The sequence below is a fragment of the Perissodus microlepis genome, chromosome 14, assembly GCF_051167445.1.
Source record: "Perissodus microlepis isolate ML-2025 ecotype Zambia chromosome 14, ASM5116744v1, whole genome shotgun sequence".
NCBI lineage: Eukaryota > Metazoa > Chordata > Actinopteri > Cichliformes > Cichlidae > Perissodus > Perissodus microlepis.
The window spans coordinates 18,094,090-18,117,440 of NC_140474.1; the positions used below are offsets into that span (position 1 = coordinate 18,094,090).

Consider the following 23,351-nt stretch of genomic DNA (forward strand, 5'->3'; position numbering starts at 1 on the left):
TTGCAGATAAAATTATGTGAAAATTGTTGCACCAGTTGCATCAGTTATTAGTATAAGATGTGTTATGTGTGGCGTAAGTGTGAACTGTGGGCATTGTGCATTTGTCTGTTGGAGATCAGTGCTGCCAGTAAACTGATTAATTGAAAAGTCAGACAGGGCGTCATAAGATTTTAAAGACAATCTGACACTGAGTGGTAGAGTTCGCCTTTTAGCTCAAGGCAAGCAGTGCTTCCACAGTGAAATCTAAGGATTATTTGCATGTTCAAACAACAACGTTGCTGCATGAAAGAGCTCACATGTGGCCAAGAGCTCACTGAAAGCTTCTATTTGGATTGACACTATTAAAAAGCAGATTCTTGGAAGGGAGCTACAAGCTAGCAAATGAGTTAGAGAAGCAAGAGGACAAGTACACAAAACAGAATAACTTAATAAATAAAACCCAAGAATGCTCCTTGTGGTGTAGATATATTACTTTGTGTATGATTAAAAGATGTTTGTTCTATTATCTACCTGCCTTTTTAGCCATTTTTAATCTTTGTGTATATGTTTTTTACAAGTAAATAAACAAAGAAAACCATGAGAGAGGCCAGAAGGCAAAAATGGGGCAAACTGCTGCCATTTTTGTGACACAGGTAAGAAACAGCAACAGCTTACTAACTTTGAGGGAGAGCTTAATTTCAGACATAAACATGCAGGTCTGTAATGTAGTCCTCCTCTGCTTTTTAATCCCAGTCAATTGCTTATTTACACTCGTAAACATGCTCCATAATTACCAGCTCACTCACATCTGCTGATTCCCGTACATCTGCGTCTGACGTGTATTGGCCTTCATTTGAGAACACTGAGCGGACTGAACAGGCAGATTGTTAGGCTCCTCCGCGATAAGGGGCATCACCATTGGTTCCCTTTTAGCGACAGCAGCTGCCATAGAGGATGGCTTACTAGCTTGCAGGAAATCTAATATTTCCCATGTGTCATGTAGTGTTTACTCATGTCCTGGGGGCATTTTCACTGCTTGTGGGAGAAAACTGCAGGCTGACATTATGATGTGGTCATTGCTTAGGAAAGCTGTGAAGACCAATATAATTTCTTTTTTTTTTTTAACTCTTGACAGAAAAACAGACACAATAAACTCTTTTTTTCCTATTATGTAACTCAGGAAGAATAGAATCAGCTGCTTTGTATCAATAGCTCTGGAGTACTACCAATTAACTTAAAAGGCATTCATTGATAAAAAATTCATCTTAAACATTTAGGATGAATTTTTTTTAAGTTTTTTTTTACAATGTGTTTTAGTAGAAGAGGGATTTTGTAGTACATTAAGACTCACAAGTTGAATTAGTAAGAAACATTGTGAAATTGTCAATTAAACTTAACAACAACAAAAACAGCCATCTGTTAAAAAAAAATTATGTTATCAGAAACTCCATCGAAAACCTTGACTTGTGATTGTTTGGACAAAAGTGAAAGCGGTGTTTTTAAAAGCACTGTGTTTGACAAAATAATGATAACTGAATGTTCCTAAAATGACTGGTGACAATGCATAAATATATTTACAGCACTGATGTGGAGACAGTGAGTGAGTTGAATAGAGTCATGGTCAATAGAAGCACTGTTAGTTTGAAAATTCCTTTTTTTTCTCCCACACACTGTGCAACCACTATCCATAGAGACCAGCTAAGACTGCCAACCTACTGAGAGCTGTTCATGCTATAAAGCGTCTTACACAGTCTTGGGCATATGGCATGTTTGCATTATTGAACAGCTGCACCACAGAACAGCGGATGACGTGTATCCAGCTCTCTGTGCTAAAATCTAAAGGAGGACAAAAGGCCAAATTTTGAATTCAACAATTCCCCCAAAACCATTCCTTCTTCTTTTCTATCCAAGTATATTTGAAATAAGTCAGTGCTCAGATTTGGCTTCATCTGTCCCTTTTCACTCACTCCACCACACTTTTCTCTGGATAATGCTTCACATTTCCCACAAGATCTGGCTGTAAAACACTTATAACTTGCCAAAGTCACCCCTTGCTTGTGATCTTCTCTAAAACAAACAAACAAATTTGCTAAAAGGAAATTAAAAATGTATTATTCAGAGATTTTAACAACATGTTGCCTCTTTCAACTTTTATGTAGCATTCTATCCAACCAGGTGACCTCTGAATTGTGCGCAGTTGACCGGTCCTGAATAAAATCTCTAAATAGCTTGACCTCACTTTATACCCACAATCCCTCAGTTTCACATCTCACTGCATCCTCTTATTCCCAGGTGACCCAGCAGTGATCTATGGGAGCATAAAGCATTATCTAACTATCTTGAATGTGATTTTTGTCTGCACATTGCCAAGCCGACCCTCTAAAAAACAACAGATAGTAACTTCACTTTGGGCTTTTGGACACTTTCTTTAATCGTATAAAATAAGGAATTTTTATTCCCCCCCAGACAGGTTTTGATTTATGCATTATAAAAGATTGAATAGACTCATAAGCATGAATACTGATATATATTGATCATTTTCTTGTAGTTCTCTAATTTCTGTTATTGGATTAAATTTCAGGTAGCAAATTATGTTGTAATTACCTTTTACATTTACAAAACACACCCTGTAATAATAAATCTCCCCCATAATCTGAAAATAGTTTAAGCATAATGACTTTATAATCCTCTCATAAATGCACACCTAACCTGCAACTTTAATTAGGAAAAACACACGACTCTGTTGGCATTAAACGACATTAAACAACAACAAATGTTGACATCAAGTACCAGTTGTGAAAATTCAGTTTAATAAACCACGCAACTACCCTGTTAATCTTACAGTAAGCCCCATTTAATAGCAGCTGTATTAAATTGCTGCTATTTAAGAGCCTTTAAATTTGATTATTAATCTCACAGAAGCACTCAAACTCGAACATTTACAGTCGGAAAAAATAATTATTTGATTCCTTGCTGAATTTGTAAGTGTGGTCACTTACATAGAAATGAACAGTCATTAATTTTGATGATATTTTCATTTTAATGGAGAGAGACATCAACCATAATCAACCAAAAATTTAGAAAAAACACATTATATAAAAGTTACAAATTGATTTGCATGCCTCTGAGTGACAACTATTTGATCCCAAAGCAAAACCGGATTTAGTCATTCAGCACACAGATTACAGTCAATCAATCATTCAATCAATTACAGATACTCCTGATCTCAACGTATTAGATTGATGTATAAAGCACACCTGAGCACAGAATCAATAAATTTTTCAATCAGTTTCTTCTATTTCATCCTCTCCATCTCTATGGACAAAAGTGTAGACCTGTACAATGCTGGAATGTGCTACAAGAGCATTGGCAAGAAGCTTGGCGATAACATAAAACTGTTGGTGCAATGACTCGAAAATGGAATAAAAAAATGACCATCTGTCACCCTCAGTGGAAGATCTTGCCACAGTCACCAAGATAACCAATAGTAACACACTAAAGCATATGTTGGAGTGTCTAGAAGGTCCCCCTGATCCAGAAGGCACATGTACAGGCCAATCTTAAGTTTACTAGTGAACATCTAAATGATTCAGAGATGGTTTCAGAGAAAGTGCTGCGGTAGATAAAACCAAAATCAAGCTGAGGGGTATCAATTTGTCCTGATGTTTTTGTATAATGGAAAATACTGAGCTTGGCTCAGAACACCGTCCAAACAGTAAAACATGGAGCTGGAAACTTTATGCTTTGGGGCTATTTTTCTGCTGAGGGTACAGTGTGACTTCACTGCGATGACAAGCCAGTAAACGGAGGCCATGCGGTGGATGGATCTTCCAGTATGACAATGACCCAAAACATACCACCAAGGCAACAAAAGAGTGGCTAAAAAAGTAACACATTAAGGAAATGGAGTAACTAAATTGTTCTTCACACCTCAATCCTATAGAAAATCTGTGGAGGGAGCTGCAGCTTCGAGTTACCAAGCAGCAGCCAAGAAAACAAAAGGATTTATAGAGTGGAACAAAACCTCTCTTAAGATTTGTAAAGGGTTTCTTCACCAAGTACTAAATCATGATTTTCTTAGGGATCAAATGCTGGTCACTCTGGATTTAGGCTTGAAATTTTGTCTCTCTCCATTAAATGAAGCTACCCTAAAAATCAGAGACTTTTAATTTCTTTACAAGTGAGCAAACTTACATATTCCGAATTAGATCAAATAATTGTTTCTCTCTAAATAAATAACCTTTGTGAAAATTTATCTAATGCTGCATTCCATCTTTATGCAGATGATACACCTATTGTTCATTTCCTTCAGTAGCACAAACCCCTTGATTTTTTTACAGTCTGCCTTTGATGTTGCTCTGTAACATTTAACTCAACTTACAGCTAACCTGGTGTTAAATGTAGATAAATCCAAGTTCACGTTATTCTCAAATGGCAAAGAGTTATTATCTGTGTTTCTATCTATTGTAGGTATCATTATAGATCAAGGTTTGTCATTTAAAACTCACATCGAAAGGCTTGTGTCCAAGTTGAAAGTAAAAGTGAAGTTTTTTGGAAATCATGTTTCTTTATCCAAGTGAGAAAAAACACTTGATTTATGCAACTTTTTTTTTAACTGTTATTAGATTTTGGTGATCTGCTTTTTATGAATGCACCTGCCCAGTACATAAAGAGGGTGGATAGTGTCTATCATTGTGCCTTTTTTTGTTATTATTGGGTGTGGAAATCGGCCATCTCTGTATATAAGCAGACGTTCCCATTGGTTGGTTTTATCTATAACTCTCTCCTCGGGCTAGTTCAGTCTTATCTGTGTATTTATATGTGTAAAAACTACAACCAATATAGCCTTCGCTGTCACAACGCCATGCAAATAAGTTGTCCTGAAAATCAGAACAGAACTGGGGAAAAGGCATTTAAATAAAAGGCTGTCCCTGTTTCCTGGAATAGTCTACAGGAGGAACTGAAATTGGCAGAAATGGTTACCATGGGGGAGTTTAGGTCCATTTTAAAGGAGTGAGAGAATAACTCTTTTAGTCAGTGTTACTGTTTTTAAATATGGCTCTTAATGTATGTTTGTGTGAAATATTGTATTTGTTTTTTACTTGTTATGTGTTGTATTTGCTATAACCTTTGCTGCCATGATGGCCAGGTCTCTCCTGGAAATGAGATTTAAATGTCAATGAGACTTTGACTTGAAGAAATGAAGGATAATAAATAAATAAATAAATAAATAACTTCCCTCACTGTACTACAAAACTGTCATTATGCTTCTTGAGATACACATTGTCTGATTGTGGCTCTTTTTGCCTTTTCCCCCCATTTTCTCTTCTGTTACATAAATCTAATTTGTGGATGTTGGATCAAGGTAATTGCCTTTTCTAACTGATTATGCCAAATAGTCACACCTGTTTTCCTTTTTCGTGTAATAAGTTAACAAGCTTATGCTGTTTTATATGCACACAGGGATTTAGTCTTAGTTAACCTTCTTCAGACCCTTCATTGTTAAATCTTTGTCTAGTTTTTAGTAACAGCCTATACAAGCTGAACACAAAAGCTTAAACTGATATCAGTCTGTCAATACCAACAACATGTTTGATTTAAGCCCATCATAACCTTCATCCTAATTAGTTTTCTATCTGGCACAGCCCTGTTTGTTGTTGGGTCAGAATGACCGAAGCTGAGGAAGTCAGTGTAAATTCGCTTTCTCAGAAAATAGCTCCCCTTTGTTGCTGTGTGAGTGAAAATGCAGCTCGTTGCAAATGTGAAGCCACGTTGTACGGACCAGCTGTGTAGGTGGTAGCTGGTATGACTTTTACTGTGCCTAAAATAAACCTGCTCATTCCGGTAGCAATTAGTGTGTCATTATCTTGTCATTGCAATTATGCCGCCTTTTACTCTGGCTCTTGCAATTAAAAAGTTTTTCTCGCAACATCCATATGGGGTGCATTTGCTTTGATCGGGCACACCTCTGACATAAAAGCAATAAACATTTTACATAAAAAAGAAAAGGTGGAGCTTGTTTACTAAAAATAATTGGTTAGCTGTGTTTTCTGTTCAAATGAAAGTGGACAGAGGTACGCTCTCTCGTTTTAGTGAGACAATCAAATTTCATAACGAAGAGACGCTGGAGCAGTTTGAAAGCTGTATTTATATTTATATATGTATCATACTAAATCAAATCCATCCTCCTCACACAGTGTGCACCGGGTTAGCATATCTCTGTTTAAACAGAGTTAAAGAAGAAAGGCCCTCAGCAGTTTGCATTAGGATGCACAAGCACCAACGTGACTTACATAAGAGACCACCCAGCCATTTATTTGGTTGAGATATAGTATGCACTAACCCATATCAAGGGAAATCAAAGTACGAGTTTTAACACTGGCAAGGGAGCTTTCACTGTGAAAAGACTGTCCGAAGGAGGTGGAAACAAATGATATATTGGAAATTCAGGAAGTGTCAAGACACGGCACACTGAAACAGAGTGAAAGAGATACATAAAGGGCTGAATAAAAAGCACCGATGAGTCAACCATGAAGGCTTAACCGCAGAGGTTACAAAATTCTACCTATGTTACAACATTGCTTATACAGTGAGACATAAAGGTTACTGTTGTGAAGATTTGAGCTATTCTCTATTCAGATCAAGCCATAAGGGTAAAAATGGAAGGACATCCACCCACTGCCAAAAGAGGAAACGGAGGTTGGTAACAATCCTCCATTGACCTCATTAGGTGATCGGGTAGTTCCAACCTAACAACTGGTGTGGTCCCTTGTGACGTTGCATACACACACACACCGTTTACTACTTTTCCATTACATCCCATGTAAAACAGAGCCAGAAACAGATGAACAGAAGCGCATGCACCTGTAATGTTGAGTATCTGCCCCTTCTTTTTTACTCACACACTTTAGGTCTTATTATACGAGAAACTTGAAAAGTACCAACGATTCCCTGGATTTGTCCTGAATTGTTTAATTAAACACATGAAAATATGTCACTTTATTTCAAGGTGAATTTTTAACTGTGTGTCATTAAATGGAGACTCTGAGCAGCTGCTTCTCACATTTCCACAGTGGGAAATGAGGTGCAACAAGTGTAAGTCTGACAAAGGTCAGGTGACCAGATGGATTGGCTGTAAAAACAGAAACCACAATAGTGTCTTGTGGCGGTTTCACTTTATTTATTTACTCTCAAGCTGTTCTGTGATCACTGAGATGCGAAAGAACGAAAGCCCTATCTGCAGTTTCAAACACAAGAAATATTAAAGTGTTGGTACTTATTTTACTTCTTCCTATATACTACACATATTTATTGCATTCACGAATAAATTAAATAGATACCCATCCACTGGTTGAACTAACAAACGAGTATCTCGGACTCTTGGAAAGTCTCACTGGCAGAAAGAAGAAAAACAAGTCTGAAAGAAAGCACATTGTATTAGTTCAGAGGAGCTCAAGACCAGGCCCCTAAGTACCAAATCTACATAGGCAGGGGGTTTCCTTCCATATAAGGCCTAGTGGTACAGGGTGTGTAATGATGACACAGAAAAATGCAGAACAAAGCAATCCTACTGAGAAGCACAAACCCGTGATAGTGTATGGGAATATGTGTAAGAAGTTCTCAAGCTCTGAGGGGTTGCACAACAAAATGTTGCTTATCTTGACGGGTTCAAGTTCCAGTCTGACTAGCAACTGTTGTTCAACCAAACACAGTGGTTATTGACAAAGAGCAGAACAGGCAAGCACAGAGTAAAATTAGAGCAAAGTCTCATGGTCTGATGAAAGGCATGAAAGGTGAAATCCAGAATGGTCCCATTAGAAACATGAATTACATGGAAGTAATTGGAGAAAGGCTTAAGTGGATTCTAGCAACAACGTATGAGCTGTCTTTCCAGAGGGCCAAAACACCTAAGCAACACTTGCTTTTTATAGCTATCATCACGCTCCTCAAAGTACTTTAGAGTACGTCCTCCACAGTGCTCTTTATGTTAGTTTTACTTTGTTGATTTCTCCTTCTGATATGCACATGTAGACAAGTATATTTTCTCATACAGTGAAATGGGGGCTTTCCAGTACAATCTCAGTCACATTTCTTTTAATCTATGGTAGAATAAACCTGATTCACTAAATGAAGTGAGTGCAAACTTATTGTGTACGCAAACTAATAACATTTCTATGAAAATATTACTGAGTGACGCCCAATTTCCCCATATTGTTAAGGAATCAGTTTTCTAAGGTTTAAACAGTACAACAAAAACAAGAGCGGTCCAGTAATCCATTTATTTTTAATCCCCGCCTTGACTTAGATCTTTTTTCTTTTCTTTTTTTTAAAGAAAATCTTAAAATGCTCAGTGTTTGATCACATTTTTACCAGCCACCAGTTATACCTTTGTTTTGCTGGGCACAAAGCTAATCTAAGCTCGTCTGTTTTAAATAGCTGCCTATGGTTTTGTGCTCAGAGCTGGCGAAAACTATGGCAAGCAACCAAAAAATCCATACCAGAAAACAAAGACAATGAGTTCAAAGCAACAGCAAGAATAATGAAATCAAAGGGCTGGTTTCAGTGAGATTGTTACTGCAAGCAACCGTTTACATAACCAGGACTGATCAATTAAATTATTATAACCGCAGTAAATCACTTCTTCAGTTTTCTTATACTATGCTCCTGACTGTGGTTGTGAATACCTAACTAGAGGAAAACATCTAAAAATGTCACTTTTCTAATGAAATAATATTTGACTGGGCATCAAGTTCACAAAGAGTAAGACTGAAGTTATTCATAATAAACGCTTGTTTTGCTTTCTAAAACAAAAGACTCCCGAGCTGTTGAGGAAAATGTCAAGGGAACTTCCATGAAAGAGTCTTTAACATAATACAAACCCAGCTTTCGTTTGGCATTTGACATCGCTTAAAAAGAAATAGTTCAAAGAGACGAATGAGTCATGTGCTGTATCAAAACTGACACATCGCCCTACTTCATCTCACTTTCACCTTTTAATTTTGGCCCTTGTTAAGGTTGACATTCACAGCCAAGAAGAGTATTTTTTCTTTCTACACCACCTAGAGGGTCTCTGGGTGTCAAGCACCATCTGCGGAAGTTGGAATGATTTTGAACAAGTGCTGCTAATTTAAAGTCTACAGTGAGAAACCCTTGGGTGAACCACATTGTAAGCGCCAGACGTCTGCTTTATATTTTTATTTACGATTGAGTTCATGTTTGTTTTATAATTCATAGATTCATTACATAAGTTATCTTTTCAGGATTAATAAATGTGAAAATTTATGTGTTTACATAAAGTAATTTTAAGTCACTGTTTTGGGATTGGAACCTAAAAGGGGGTACCTCTCACTTTAAGTATGTAAGTGCAATAGTAGCATGAAACCCTGTGTGAGAGGGAAGGGGAGGAGCATGGACAGAGAGGTTAGGAGTCTCACGGTTTTCTGACCGTGTGCACAGGTAGTTCTGGATAACTGCTATTTTTTGGAACTTTCATGCTTATTTAGGAAGGAGTTCATTGTTACATCTTCAGTTTGTAATAAATAAACAGTCTTCAAATCATAATGCAACTGGAAGCATTTCTTTTGGAAACCAGGAACACGCGTCAGCCATAGACTCCCCTTTTTGAACTTGGTTTATTGGAAATTACCCTACATTTAGTCAGAAAACCCTCTTGCTCCTTTTTTGGGAAAAGGAATACTGAAAAGGATCATGTTTAGCAACGAATGGCCATGCACGGTGGATTGGAGGTAATAGCCTACTTGGAGGAAGAATCACGGTAAGCAGTGAAAACAAGCTTTGCTACTGTGGAAATTTGTCATAATGCATGAGAGTGATGAAGAACTAGTGTGTGGAAAAAGAGAATCAAAAATGACAGAAAAGGCTGTTGAGGAAAAGCTGCACAGGTTGACCCACTCTAGAAAGGCTAAGCTAGGCCACCTAACTAGCCAAGCTAATCAGCTCGAACGGCTAATGGAAGATGATGCTAACGTGAATGCTGTTAAGCAGAAATTGCGTTTAGACTACCAAGATTCATTTGGAGAACTGTGTAAGATAAATGATAGTTTGAGAGTATTAATGCATGAGGAAGAATTTGAAAAGGACCAAAGTTCTTAGTATGAACCTAATGCTAGTCGTATTCGTGGATTTATGCAACATGTGGAAATGTGGGTTAAAGCAGCTGAGGAGCGCACAGAACAAGCTAGACAGTGTGATGCAGACATCCAGCCTTCCGACAGTGTTTCTGTGATGTCCGCTGCATTAAGCAGTAAAAGCAGGAGGCGCAGGTCAGCCGTTGGGAGCCAAGTGTCCACTGCTTCCTCAGTACGCCTCAAAGCTGAAATGGAGAGAGCCACATTGCTCGCACAAGCAACTGCTCTCAAACAAAAACAAGAGCTTGAACGACAGGAAACTGAGTTGAAAGCAAAAAGAGAGCAGCTAGATCTGCAAACTGCTATTGCCGCCTCTGATGCTAAATTAAAGGTATTAGAGAATTTTGAAAATGAGCGCTCGTCACATGTGAGTCCTGCATACCCAACGACTATTGATTCTGGATTCATACCATTACCTGTAAGTCAAACTCCAGTCACCAACACAGAAAATGGATATGGGGAATTCATGCCTTTACAAAATCACCCTATTGGTACGCAGCAGTGTAGAATGGATTTTGCAGCAGATGAGCAAGCAGTTGAAACACTCTGTACTGTTATGACACGTCAGAATAATATAACGGAGCTGATGGTGAAACAACAAAAAATGATGACGTTGCCACCTTTAGACATCCCTACCTTCAGTGGTGATCCTCTAGATTACAATACATTTGTAAGTGCCTTTGAGCACGGAGTAGAGTCTCGCACTGAAAGTCCTAAGGACCGCCTCTACTTCTTAGAGCAGTTCACTAATGGACAGCCAAAAGAGCTAATAAAGAGCTGCCTTCATATGAAGCCAGATGTAGGCTATCACAAGGCTAAACAGCTCCTTAAAGAGCATTTTGGAAATGACTACAAAGTTGCTGTAGCCTACGTGAACAAGGTCTCAAACTGGGCACCTATCAAGCCAGAAGATGCAGAAGCTTTAAATGCGTTTTCACTCTTTCTGACAGCTTGCTGTAACACCATGGCTGAAGTGAGTTACATGGAGGAACTTGATAATGTCGCAAGCTTGAAAGCCATTGTAGCAAAACTTCCATACAAGTTACGTGAAAGGTGGAGAACTGTTGTGTGTGGTATGCAAGAGCGAGGCGACAGAAGAGTCAAGTTCAAGGATTTGGTGGAGTTTATTAATAAACAAGCCAAAATTGCACTTCACCCTGTTTTTGGTGACATAAAGGATAGCACCACTGCTAAACCATTCACCATTAAACAAAACAGTAACAAGGATCAGAAAAGGGTTGTAATGAAGAAGTCATTCAGCACCAGTGCCATATCATTGGACATTCAGGAGAAAGACACAAAGCCAATGGAAAACACAAATTATGTGAAACCCACTCCAGAGGCATGTCTGTTCTGTAACGGTGGGCACATCATAGACCTGTGTGGTAAGTTTAAGGGCAAGCCACACAACGAAAAGTTGGAATTTTTGAAAGGGAAAGGACTGTGTTTTAGCTGTTTGAAGCAAGGTCACATGAGCAAACTTTGTAAGAGAAAGGTGAGCTGTGAGGTATGTTCTCTTGCTCATCATACATTGTTGCATATCAAGAAAAGGGACACAGATGCTGACACAGAGAAGAAAACTAAGAACAGTGAAAGTCAAACGATCTTAAGTGCCTTTGTCTGTGCAGAGTCTGAGGATTGTGGGCCAACTGGGGCCGGGGAAGATGACTGTACACTTGCAATAGTTCCTGTACAGGTCAAAGCCAAAAAGGGAAGTGTAGTAGTGCAGACTTACGCCTTCTTGGACCCAGGAAGCTCTGCCACATTCTGTACAGAGACATTAATGGACAAATTGAAGATCACTGGAAGGAAAACTGACATACTACTGAAAACTATGAATGAAGAGAAACCTGTCTGTACTCATGTTGTGTCAGGCTTGGAGGTCAGTAGTTTATCTGGTGACGACTTTATTGATCTGCCAGATGTCTTCACACAAAGGACAATACCTGTAGGAAAAGAAAACATACCCCAACAGAAGGATCTCGAAAAGTGGCCTTACCTTAAAGAAGTAAAACTGCCTCGAATTGAGACTGACATTGGATTGCTTATCGGAGCAAATGTACCTAAAGCAATGGAGCCATGGGAGGTTATAAGCAGTGTAGGTAATGGACCGTATGCTGTAAGAACCAAGCTAGGTTGGACTGTAAATGGACCTTTGAGAGAAAATGGCTGTCATGCAGACAAGAGAAACCCAGCCAAGGCTAATGCAAACCGCATATCAGTGAGCCGTTTAGAGAACCTGTGGCTTCAACAGTTCATGGTGGATTTTCCAGAGGGAGGAAAACATGATGAAGTTGAAATGTCAAGAGAGGACCATCAGTTTATGGACATGGTCATGGAATCTGCAAAACTGATGGATGGTCACTATACAATATGTCTACCTCTGAAGAACAGATTGGTCAACATGCCAAATAATCGCTCAGTCGCTGAACAACGAGCACGTAACTTGAGGCTTAAATTTCTCAGGAATGACTGCTTCCGACAAGAGTACACAGGCTTCATGGAAGACCTTCTTAAAAAGGGCTATGCAGTACAACTGTCAAATGATGAACTGGCGCACAAAGAATGAAAAGTGTGGTATATACCCCATCACGCCGTGTATCACCCTGTGAAGCAGAAATTAAGAGTTGTGTTCGACTGTGCAGCATCCTATAAGGGCACATCCCTGAATGATCAACTTCTTCAGGGTCCAGATTTGACCAGCAGTCTCATTGGTGTTGTCATACGATTTAGACAGGAACCTGTTGCAATTATGGCAGACGTTGAAGCAATGTTTCACCAGGTGAAGGTGCCCGACGGTGACTCTGACTTACTCAGGTTCCTCTGGTGGACAGGTGGCGACTGCAATCAAGCTTTGACTGAGCACAAGATGACTGTGCATTTGTTTGGGGCCACATCCTCACCCAGTTGCGCCAATTTCGCTTTGAGGAAGTGTGCTGAAGACCAGAGTAGGCAGTTCAGAGCTGAAGTTGTTCAAACAGTCTTGCAGAACTTTTACGTTGATGACTGTCTCAAGTCTGCCGCTACGGAGGAGGCAGCTATATCAATGTGTCAAGATCTAATGAAAATCTGTGCCAACAGAGGCTTCCGTCTCAACAAATGGGTGAGCAACCGAAGGAAGGTGCTTGACTCCATCCCAAAGTCTGAATTGGCAGCGGAAATGAAAACCCTGGACCTGGATCATGGCAAACTTCCACTTGAGAGGGCCCTTGGTCTCAATTGGTGTGTTGAGTCAGACACATTCAGATTTAAGATCAACATCAAAGATCGCCCATTCACAAGAAGAGGACTTCTTTCTGTCATTGGATCAGTGTATGACCCATTAGGCATTTTGGCGCCAGCAGTCTTGCCAGCAAAGATTATCCTGCAGGAATTGTGCAGATTGAAGATCGGGTGGGATGACGACTTACCTGAGCACATAAAGAGGCGGTGGACTGACTGGTTAACCAGCCTTCCTGCTTTGGAAAACTTCTCAGTTGCAAGATGTTTCAAGCCCAAAGATTTTGGAAATGATGTATTTGCACAACTACATCACTTTGCAGACGCAAGTGAGGATGCGTATGGCTCAGTCAGCTACCTACTCATGCGTACCACGAGCAATGAGACACAATGTGCATTTATGATGGGCAAGTCCAGAGTGGCGCCTCTCAGGCCTCCTACCATACCCCGTCTGGAATTGACTGCTGCTACAGTAGCCATTAGGATGGATAGTGTCCTGAGAAGAGAGCTACAACTGAACCTTGCAGAATCAGTTTTTTGGACAGACAGTACGGTGGTGCTCCAGTATCTCCGGAATGAGACCACGCGTTTTCGTACGTTTGTGGCAAACAGAATTGCAGCTATCCTGAAAGGCTCTGATGTGGAACAGTGGAAACACATCAGCACAGACAAGAATCCTGCTGACTGCGCCTCAAGAGGGCAAAGAGTAGATGAATTTATGAAGAACAGAACGTGGGTGTCTGGGCCAGATTTTCTTCGCAGTCCAGTAGAGTTTTGGCCTAACACTCCACTGAATTGTTTGGAAATCACTTCTGGTGATCCTGAGATCAAGAGAGCCACAGTAAACAAGATAGAGGTGGAAGAAAATGTTGCTCCATTCAAGAGACTGATAAATTACTTCTCATCATGGACAAAGAGCGGTGGCGTGGTTCCTGAAACTTAAAGCCTTACTTTGGAGTCTCTGTCAAAAATGTAAAGAGCTATGCGTAACCAGTGTGGAGAATAGCTTTGATAATGATCAACAGCTGAGGCAAAGTCAGATTGACAGTTTCAGGACAAGCTTTAAGCCTACACAAATTTCAGTGGAAGACCTGAATCAAGCAGAGCTCGATATAATCAGATTTTGCCAAAAGGAGAAATTCTCGGAAGAGGTTTCAGCTCTACACAAGGGACAAAGTGTGAAGCGCAATAGCCACTTATACAAACTGAACCCTGTACTACAGGAAGATCTGTTGCGAGTTGGTGGAAGATTGAGCTGGGCAGCTATGCCGGAAATCGCTAAGCAGCCTATTATCCTGTCTAGAGACTTTCACATTTCTGACTTAGTCCTCCAACAGATACATGAAGAAACTGGGCATGGAGGGCGCAATCACATGCTCTCTGAATTGCGACAGAAGTTTTGGATCCCAAGTGCCAACACAGCCATTAGAAAGATCATCGCAAAGTGTGTGACATGTCGTCGCTTGCATGTGAGAGTTGGGAAACAACTGATGGCTGATCTTCCACAAGAGCGAGTGTTGCCAGATGATCCACCCTTCACCCGGGTTGGTGTAGACTACTTCGGCCCATTCGAAGTAAGACGTGGAAGAACCATCTTAAAAGGATACGGTGTTATATTCACTTGTTTAGCGGTTCGTGCAGTGCACATAGAGCTGGCCTCATCATTAGACACAGATTCATGCATAAATGCAATCCGGCGCTTCATAGCACGGAGAGGACAAGTGAAGGAGATTCGCTCAGATAATGGGACAAATTTTGTTGCTGCCAATCGTGAGCTGAAGGAAGCAATCACTGACTGGAACACTTCACCGTTTCAGCATCTATTTCAACAGCATGGAATTAAGTGGACATTTAACCCTCCCACTGCTTCACATCATGGCGGAGCATGGGAGAGGTTGATAAGATCAATACGAAAAGTGCTGAATTCTACTGTGAGAGAACAAGTTCTGGAAGAAGAATGCCTTCATACAGTCGTATGTGAGGCAGAGTCGATCATCAACAGCCGACCAATCACCAGGGCATCAAGCGACCCAAATGATTTGGAGGCTCTGACACCTAATCATCTTTTGTTGTTGAAAACAAAACCTTCATTGCCTCCAGGATTGTTTGACCAGAATGACCTCTACTCATGACGTAGATGGAAACAGGTGCAATATATGTCCAATCTATTCTGGAAGAGATGGACTAAAGAATACCTACCTCAGCTTCAGGAACGTCAGCGGTGGGCCACAGCATCAAGAAACTTTGCAGAAGGAGATGTCGTTCTTCTTGTGGACGACTGTGCACCACGAAACTCATGGATTATGGGAAAGATCATCAAAACAGTTCCAGACAAGAAGGGTCTCGTTCGCCGAGTCCAGATAAAGACAAAGACTAATGTTTTGGACAGACCCATCACCAAGATTTGTCTGCTTGTGGAATCTGAATGGGCTAGTGGTAAAGACTAAGCCCCTGCGATGAGCCATGTGCTAGCAACCTCTGGCTCTTTCCTTCTTTCTCTCTTTCCTTCTTTTCTTTCTTATTCTTTTTCATCTGTTTCTTTTGGAAATGGACAGAATCCAGCCTTAATATACTTTGCAAAGCTGATTGGCAAAGTATTGGACAATTCATTTGTCTATAAATAACATTTTGTCATGTGTTTAAACATTGGATATGTCTAAACGTTGTTCATATTAAGTTTGTAAAGTTAAAAAATGTGGTAATTGTTCTAAGGCAATACATTATTAGAACAATTAGGAGCCGGTAATGTAAGCGCCAGATGTCTGCTTTATATTTTTATTTACGATTGAGTTCATGTTTGTTTTATAATTCATAGATTCATTACATAAGTTATCTTTTCAGGATTAATAAATGTGAAAATTTATGTGTTTACATAAAGTAATTTTAAGTCACTGTTTTGGGATTGGAACCTAAAAGGGGGTACCTCTCACTTTAAGTATGTAAGTGCAATAGTAGCATGAAACCCTGTGTGAGAGGGAAGGGGAGGAGCATGGACAGAGAGGTTAGGAGTCTCACGGTTTTCTGACCGTGTGCACAGGTAGTTCTGGATAACTGCTATTTTTTGGAACTTTCATGCTTATTTAGGAAGGAGTTCATTGTTACATCTTCAGTTTGTAATAAATAAACAGTCTTCAAATCATAATGCAACTGGAAGCATTTCTTTTGGAAACCAGGAACACGCGTCAGCCATAGACTCCCCTTTTTGAACTTGGTTTATTGGAAATTACCCTACACACATATTTGTGGTTTTTAAAAGCTTTTCATACCAAACTGTCGACACAACAAGAGAACGGTGAAGTAAGTTCATTTCTCCTGAGAAATAATTAATTTATTTCTATTTTGCTATTAATCCTCGATCCTTGTCTTATACTGCTCATCCTGTGAATATGAACCCAAAGTCTTTCATCTGTCTCATGCAGTTTTTCACTAGAAAAAAATTCTCCTGCATTTTGAGCCAAGGTTTGTAAGCCTCTTATATTTTATGAAGCTCTATAGGAGCTACAGCCAATTAGCCAACGATGTCTACTATCCATGCACATATGTTGTGCGCATATTCCCTGGTCACTTTATTAGGTATATCTGTTCACCTGCTAATTAATGCAAATTTCTACTCAGCTATTTACACGGCTGCATCTCAATGCATTTAAATGTGTAGACATGGTCAAAAGAACCTTCAGAAATTTAAACAGAGGATAATAGGGAAGAAACGTGACTTTGAACAAATGGTTGTTGATGCCAGACAGGCTGGTTTTGAGTATTTCAGAAAGTGGTGATGTACTGGGATTTTCCCTCACAACCATCTCTAGAATTTACATAAATTGGTCAGTGAAAATGCGTTATTGATACCAGAGGTACGAGAACATTGGGTATAGCAGCAGAAGACCACTGGATTGCCACTCCTGCTAGCTAAGAATAGTTTACACAGGATCACCAAAATTGGACAATAGAAGATCATAAAAACATTGCCTGCTACATGCATATTGTTGGGTCAGAACTTATATGCGTTCATGGCATAAATACCATGAACGCATTGATCCATCGGACCCTTTTCACGCTTCGCCATTCCAAAGCATGAAAACGATGTGCATGCAGAAGTTGCAGGAAATTGCCGCAACAGCAGAGGGAGATATTTTATTTCAAGCCAACATGAAAATAACCAGGAAAGTGCTAGACAGACATTATTACCCATTTGCATGTATATAGATATTAGCCACCCATCTTATTAATTTCTGATGATTAAGAACCCTGAAATTACTTCTTGTCTTTAATATATTATCTCCCCCTGCTGGTAATGCAACTTCTGCATGTGCGTCCATTTCACATTTTGGAGAAGCAAAGCGTGAAATAGACACAGTGGTGTCTATTACACATTTTGGCGTGATATCGGGTTGCTTTATGACCACCCCATGTCCCCAAGTTCAAATGATTTGGAACTGGTTTCCTCAACACGAAGATTTATGTGGTCTACTTAAACTGCCTCCACAGTAGAGCCCAACTGATATAGGATTTGTAAGACTGACACTGATATTTGGACATTTCACACACACACAACACAAGTAGATAGGTTATCATTTATTGACTTATTTATTTATTTACTTGTTTACATTTTACAAACAAATGTGCTGCCAACAAGGAATAACTATGCAACATCAACACTCGTAACATGATTGAAGAGTCTTTCTCCCATCTCTTCTTTACTTTTACTTTTTCATTCATAATCTGTTATAAAAGCAGATACTAATCAATCAGCAAATAGCTCATATTGGTAGATAAAATCAACTTGCCAATATATTGGTCAGGCTCTCTTCTACAATCTAAAGATTTCAGTCAAGTCGAGCACTTTTGCGATGTGATCGAATTAAAAAATTAACATCACACAGATGTGCACTAACTGTGTGATGATATCATGTCATTATGGACCTAAATATCTGAGAATTGTTTCCAGCACCTTGTTGAATCTATGCCACAGTTCTGAGTTCCAAAGGTGGGTAGAACCTGGTACTAGCAATGTGTAACTAAGAAAAGGTGTATGGTTTGTACAATCATGCAGAAATGAGGGTGCTGCCTAATTTTCTCTGACACTGTTCTCTAACTGCAGGTAAAGCAGGATCATACCTCTGGGAAAACATTGCATGTGTGTGTATATCTGTGGATTAGTGAGATAGCGAGCTGTTCAAAGGTTCAGTGTGTTTTCCAGGTATACTAAGTTTTGACTGCCTGTTGCTCAAGCTTAAAAACATAAAGACCAACAGGCTCTTTTTTTTTTAATTAAAAATGTGCAATGGTGGATTTCTATCCAGCAGAGCAGTAAGTCTGTATAAGTTATTTTTGTCTGTTTCTAAATGCAAGAGAGTACGTTTTGCAGCTTTTTTCTGTATGTTTGTGCGTCTCTTCTAAATATAAAATTTAATTTGTGGAGGTGTTAGTGATTTGAAAATGTTATGAACTGCACTATAATTGCCAAAAATATAGTACTGTGTGTGTACCCCTCTCCATGTAACTACATTTAAAAATAAAATATGTGCGATTGCAAAGTGTTAAATGAGTAATAAAAAAAAATCAATATCCAGTTATTCACAACAAACAAAGCCTAGTGATTGTAAATAGTGTTTAAACTCTTAAGATCAATATGTAATATGGACACACCATTAACGCATATATAGACCAACCAGCTAACCTGACTATCACAGCATATAACAGTAGAACCACGATTATAATAGATCTCCTATTGGGTTTGGACCTAATTGGCTCGTCCATCCTGTCAGTAATTGTGTGCGTCCCTTGAGTGTTGATGTATTTGACATGCTGGGAAATGGGTTTCAGGAGAGAGAGAAACTGTAAGCGAGTTGGATAAAGTCTCAGAGATCCAATACAATTAAGTGATTTACTTACAGGGATGTTTGTGGCTCATGACCATGATATAAAATCTGTGAGACGTACAAGAAGAACCCTGTAGCTGAGTTAGAGCTTGTGGATGGGCATCCTTTTGGGATATTAAAGGGAATACACCTCCGTTTTTTCTTGAAGGAGTCCATGTTTACACTATTCGGAGGCCATTTCAGGCATCCAGTTAGTAAGCTCTATGTTCTGCTGAAAATCTAAACTATTTATATTTCGTCTTCGGTTGCTTAGATGTCAGATGGCGCCACACGCAAAGGTCAGATGTGCTGTTTTTTGGGGCCCGACTGAGTATCATCAAGTGCTCCATGACATTCTGGGTCTGAGCTGCGTCTTCTATACACAATGATTAAAAAGTGTTTATAGATCTTGGAATATATGTGGTTTCATTTCTGCACCTACACATTTATGAAGTTGCACTTTGCAAGATGCATAAAGTCATGTAAGACTTGATTAGTAAAAAAAAAAAAAGTCACTTTTTAAAGTGTATTTCTGAAGTGGCAAGCCAAGCGGCTTCATTCAGCCATATAATGTACAGATAATACTATACACCATGAAATTAAATGTTCCTCCGGTGCATGGCAAGGCTTAAACCATACAAGACTGCAAACAGAATTACAAAAGGTACACAGCATTATAAAAATATAAATATATAAATACAGTATGAATACATACAGACAAAAAAATTACATTAAAATTCCTTACAGTTTCTACTTTGCAAAACAAATGAATGCGTTTCAAATCTGTCTGATTAATAAAAGACTCTGTGGTTTCACAGCAGCAGCTCCCTGCACCCGAACAACTTTTGTTTGGGTTTGTAATTGGATTTAACAAGCACAAGCTGCGACACAGTGTCGTTTCTGTTGACTGTATGTCATTTGAGAGCAATGTGTTGAATCTCAACATTTTATTGATCGAACGGCAGCATCGAGTGATTTCCCTTTAGATCTTTATGCGCTTAATCCATTCAAAGTCTGTGCATCACCTCAACGTAAATGTTGCCATGAAATCAAATCTCTCACAATGCATCTTAAGGAATCTTATGGAATCTGAGCCCTTGTTAGTGTCTTTCCCCCTAGTATTAATTCAAATAATCCGTGTAGGGATTAATTTGTGCTTATATTTCTTTATATAGCATCCAGGAGATTTGATTCAGAAAATCTGCTTGTGGCCAAACAGCTAGGCTGGACAAGCCTGCATCAGGCAGCTCTGGTCAGACTGTTTTCCACACAAAAGCATCCAGCAGATCAGACACAGGAATGTATAGAATTCAAAATGTGTCAAGGGAATTCAATAACCAGTCTCAGCCTCTATCTATTTAACCTAAGATGGGTTCACTAAGGATTACTGGTTTGGTTTCTATATTAAAGAAGATTTAAATAGTTAATTCTAGTCAAGTGGAGTTGACATGAGCAATTTTCCTTGACAAATAAAGCCTGACAGCGTCCCTTTTGATGAAACCACCAATTTGCCAACCAGGTGTTATAACCACCTGACCTATTCGGATATCCATACCTGCTGGGTACAGAGCAGCTGCTGACCAAATGTCAAAGCAGGTTTTTGTTGTTATGGTGGCTTATTAATATTTTCCAGAAGGCAGTCATACTGTTCTTCCCTTTCTTTCTCCCCTTTTAGCACTGACTCAATCAAAAGAGATAAGTCTTAAATCAAAATCACCGCAATCATTAGCATTATTCAGTTATTTGTTATGCTGTTTATGTGTTAGTTGGAGTATGGCAGTAACTCGGAACACATCTTTTTTTTAAATATTCACATAGATCATAAAAGGGTAACATAAACTCCACCAAAGGCGCTCTCGAGGCACGCAGGCTTATCAAGAGAGGTTTAGATACATTTTCCACTTTATTTATTTCCTGTTGTTGATAACTTGTGAAAGCTGCTTAGCGATGCTGACAAAGGACGGAGTGTGCAGCCTGTACAGCAGTCACCTGCGCAGCACGAAGCTTGTGCTGAGAACCCGCTGCCTCTAAAACCCAGCACTAATTACAAATTGGAAAGCACGAACAGATCTGAAATCAGCGCTTCGCGGGTTGGGAAGGGCACCGTGACACGGACACATCGCCGCTCTCAAGTCTGAAACTAGGGTATAACTCACTTATAACCCCCCAGCCACCCACCCTTTCTTGGGGTGGTTAAAACTGTCTTATATTAACGCCCAGCCAGGATCGATAACAGTAGACCTGTCATACAAATAAAACAGTGCACAGCCGCTTGCGCTACCTGCAGTGTTATTTAATGTATGTATGTATCTTTGGGCGATATGTCATAGATTATAAACTACCCTGGATTATCTTATTTTTTTCTCAAGTTTGATACATCACACAGAGAAAACAGTAAGAACTGTCTTACCTTCACGCCATAAGTTTCAGAATCTTTGCTTTCACAGGAAGCGGCTGTTAAATCCAAGATCATCCACAGTTAGCTCCCACTGTATCCTTTATTTGCTTTACTCATTGCTTACTCTTTAAAAAAAGGAACCGTCTCTTCGCGTCGTCTCTGGTGCGAGGCATTAGTTCAAGCTGGTAGGTAAAAAAAAAATAAACTACTGGGAGCCAAAATACATAGCCTAACAGTGAACGAATGAATTAAACAACACCTAAGATCACTTGCTGTTTTCCGGTCGTTTAATTAAACCCTCGAGGTTTATTTAATTGTATTTTTTTTAATTTTTAAATCAGTTCTGATCTTGAGACAGCGGAGAAGCAGAAGCGGAAACTGTGCGGTGCCCTTCTGGTGTCCAGGAGCTTTACGCGGAGAGCTAAGTTACCTTCTGCACTGACGGAGACGGGAGACGCGGCGGCTGTGAAGAACTGTGGAAAATCAAGGCGGGGTTACATCTGTTTAATTCCTAAGAGGGATGCGTGTTTTTTTTTTTTTTGCTTTTTTTGTAATGTCACCGGTGTAAGTGAAACCTTATTCCCTTATGTTTGCCTCAGATTTTCCACAGTTCAATCTTCTCTCCGTGGCACGGGTTGTGCTTTTTGTGTAATAAGTAAATAATGGAAAATGGCAGTGTGTGATTTAAAAAAAAAATTGGACATCTTTTGATCACTAAATAAACAGTTGGTTAATAAGTGGGCACGTGCTCTGTTAGGATGTGAGTTGGTGGATCAACACAAGCAGTGAAAAATGGTAATGAAAGAAATGAGCGAACACATGGACTTACAAATCCATCCCACGCATTCCTCATTATCATTTTCTTAGATAATGATCTTTATTATTTATATATGTATTTTTTTTTTCATCTATTGCCAAACCTTGTCATTATTGTTAATTGCTGGCATTTCTTAGGACTCTGTTGGCTTTCATCCCAGCAATATTACACAGTGAATGCTACCAAGTAAAAGGACAGAAAGAAAACTGTTTTGTTTGTCCTTGGGACAAGTAATAAGGAAAGAATGTACAATTTCATATTACACCACTGAGGTTTATTTGCACCTGCTGGTTCCATTCAGTACAAATGAGACAAACCACCTTCCATCAGTGTGTGCATATATAGGGAAGTCCAAACCAGAAATATAAATGTTACATTGTTAAATTCTCCCAATTCTTTTGATCTTTGGGCTGAAGGAAGGACAATACTCGGTGTATAAATGCTCAATCAACAATCTTTTATTCCATACAATTCAACACTTTATGAGCATAAACCATCCGGAGGGGAGATGAGCGCGGGAGGGTGTCCGCCTGATCTCGAAGTGTCTGAGCATTCCACACATTCTTATAGCTTAAGCCCCCCGTCCACTTAGTCATAAAAACTAAACATCCACATTCTTTCTCTCTCTCAGTGAGCCTAAGTTATGACCTTGGCTTCCTGTGCAGTATGTTCCGTTCTTTCTAATCAGACAAATAAGGCTATGACTCTCTGAAAACAGTATTTATTATAACTCAGCAGTATAATGCATCATAAAACAATATCACTCATTCACAATGAATCAGCAGTCTAATGTAATACAAATCAGTTTAACAAATGTAATAGTTATCACCTTCTAATTCAGGAGAATAATGCAAACTAAAACTACATAATAATTTCACAATCTTTAATTAGGGGTATAACATGGCATGAGATAATATAATAATCTCACAACA

At 39.3% G+C, this 23,351-nt stretch overlaps 1 protein-coding gene across 1 annotated transcript in view; it reads right to left on the reverse strand.

Moving 5' to 3' along the window:
* Nucleotides 1–22,080, reverse strand: part of drd2a (dopamine receptor D2a) — a 55,241-nt gene extending 33,161 nt beyond the window's left edge. The window contains exon 1 of the mRNA XM_084950632.1: nucleotides 21,615–22,080. The gene's annotated coding sequence lies outside the window, so the exon portion shown is untranslated. The remainder of the gene's footprint in view (nucleotides 1–21,614) is intronic.
* Nucleotides 22,081–23,351: the final 1,271 nt, after the last annotated feature.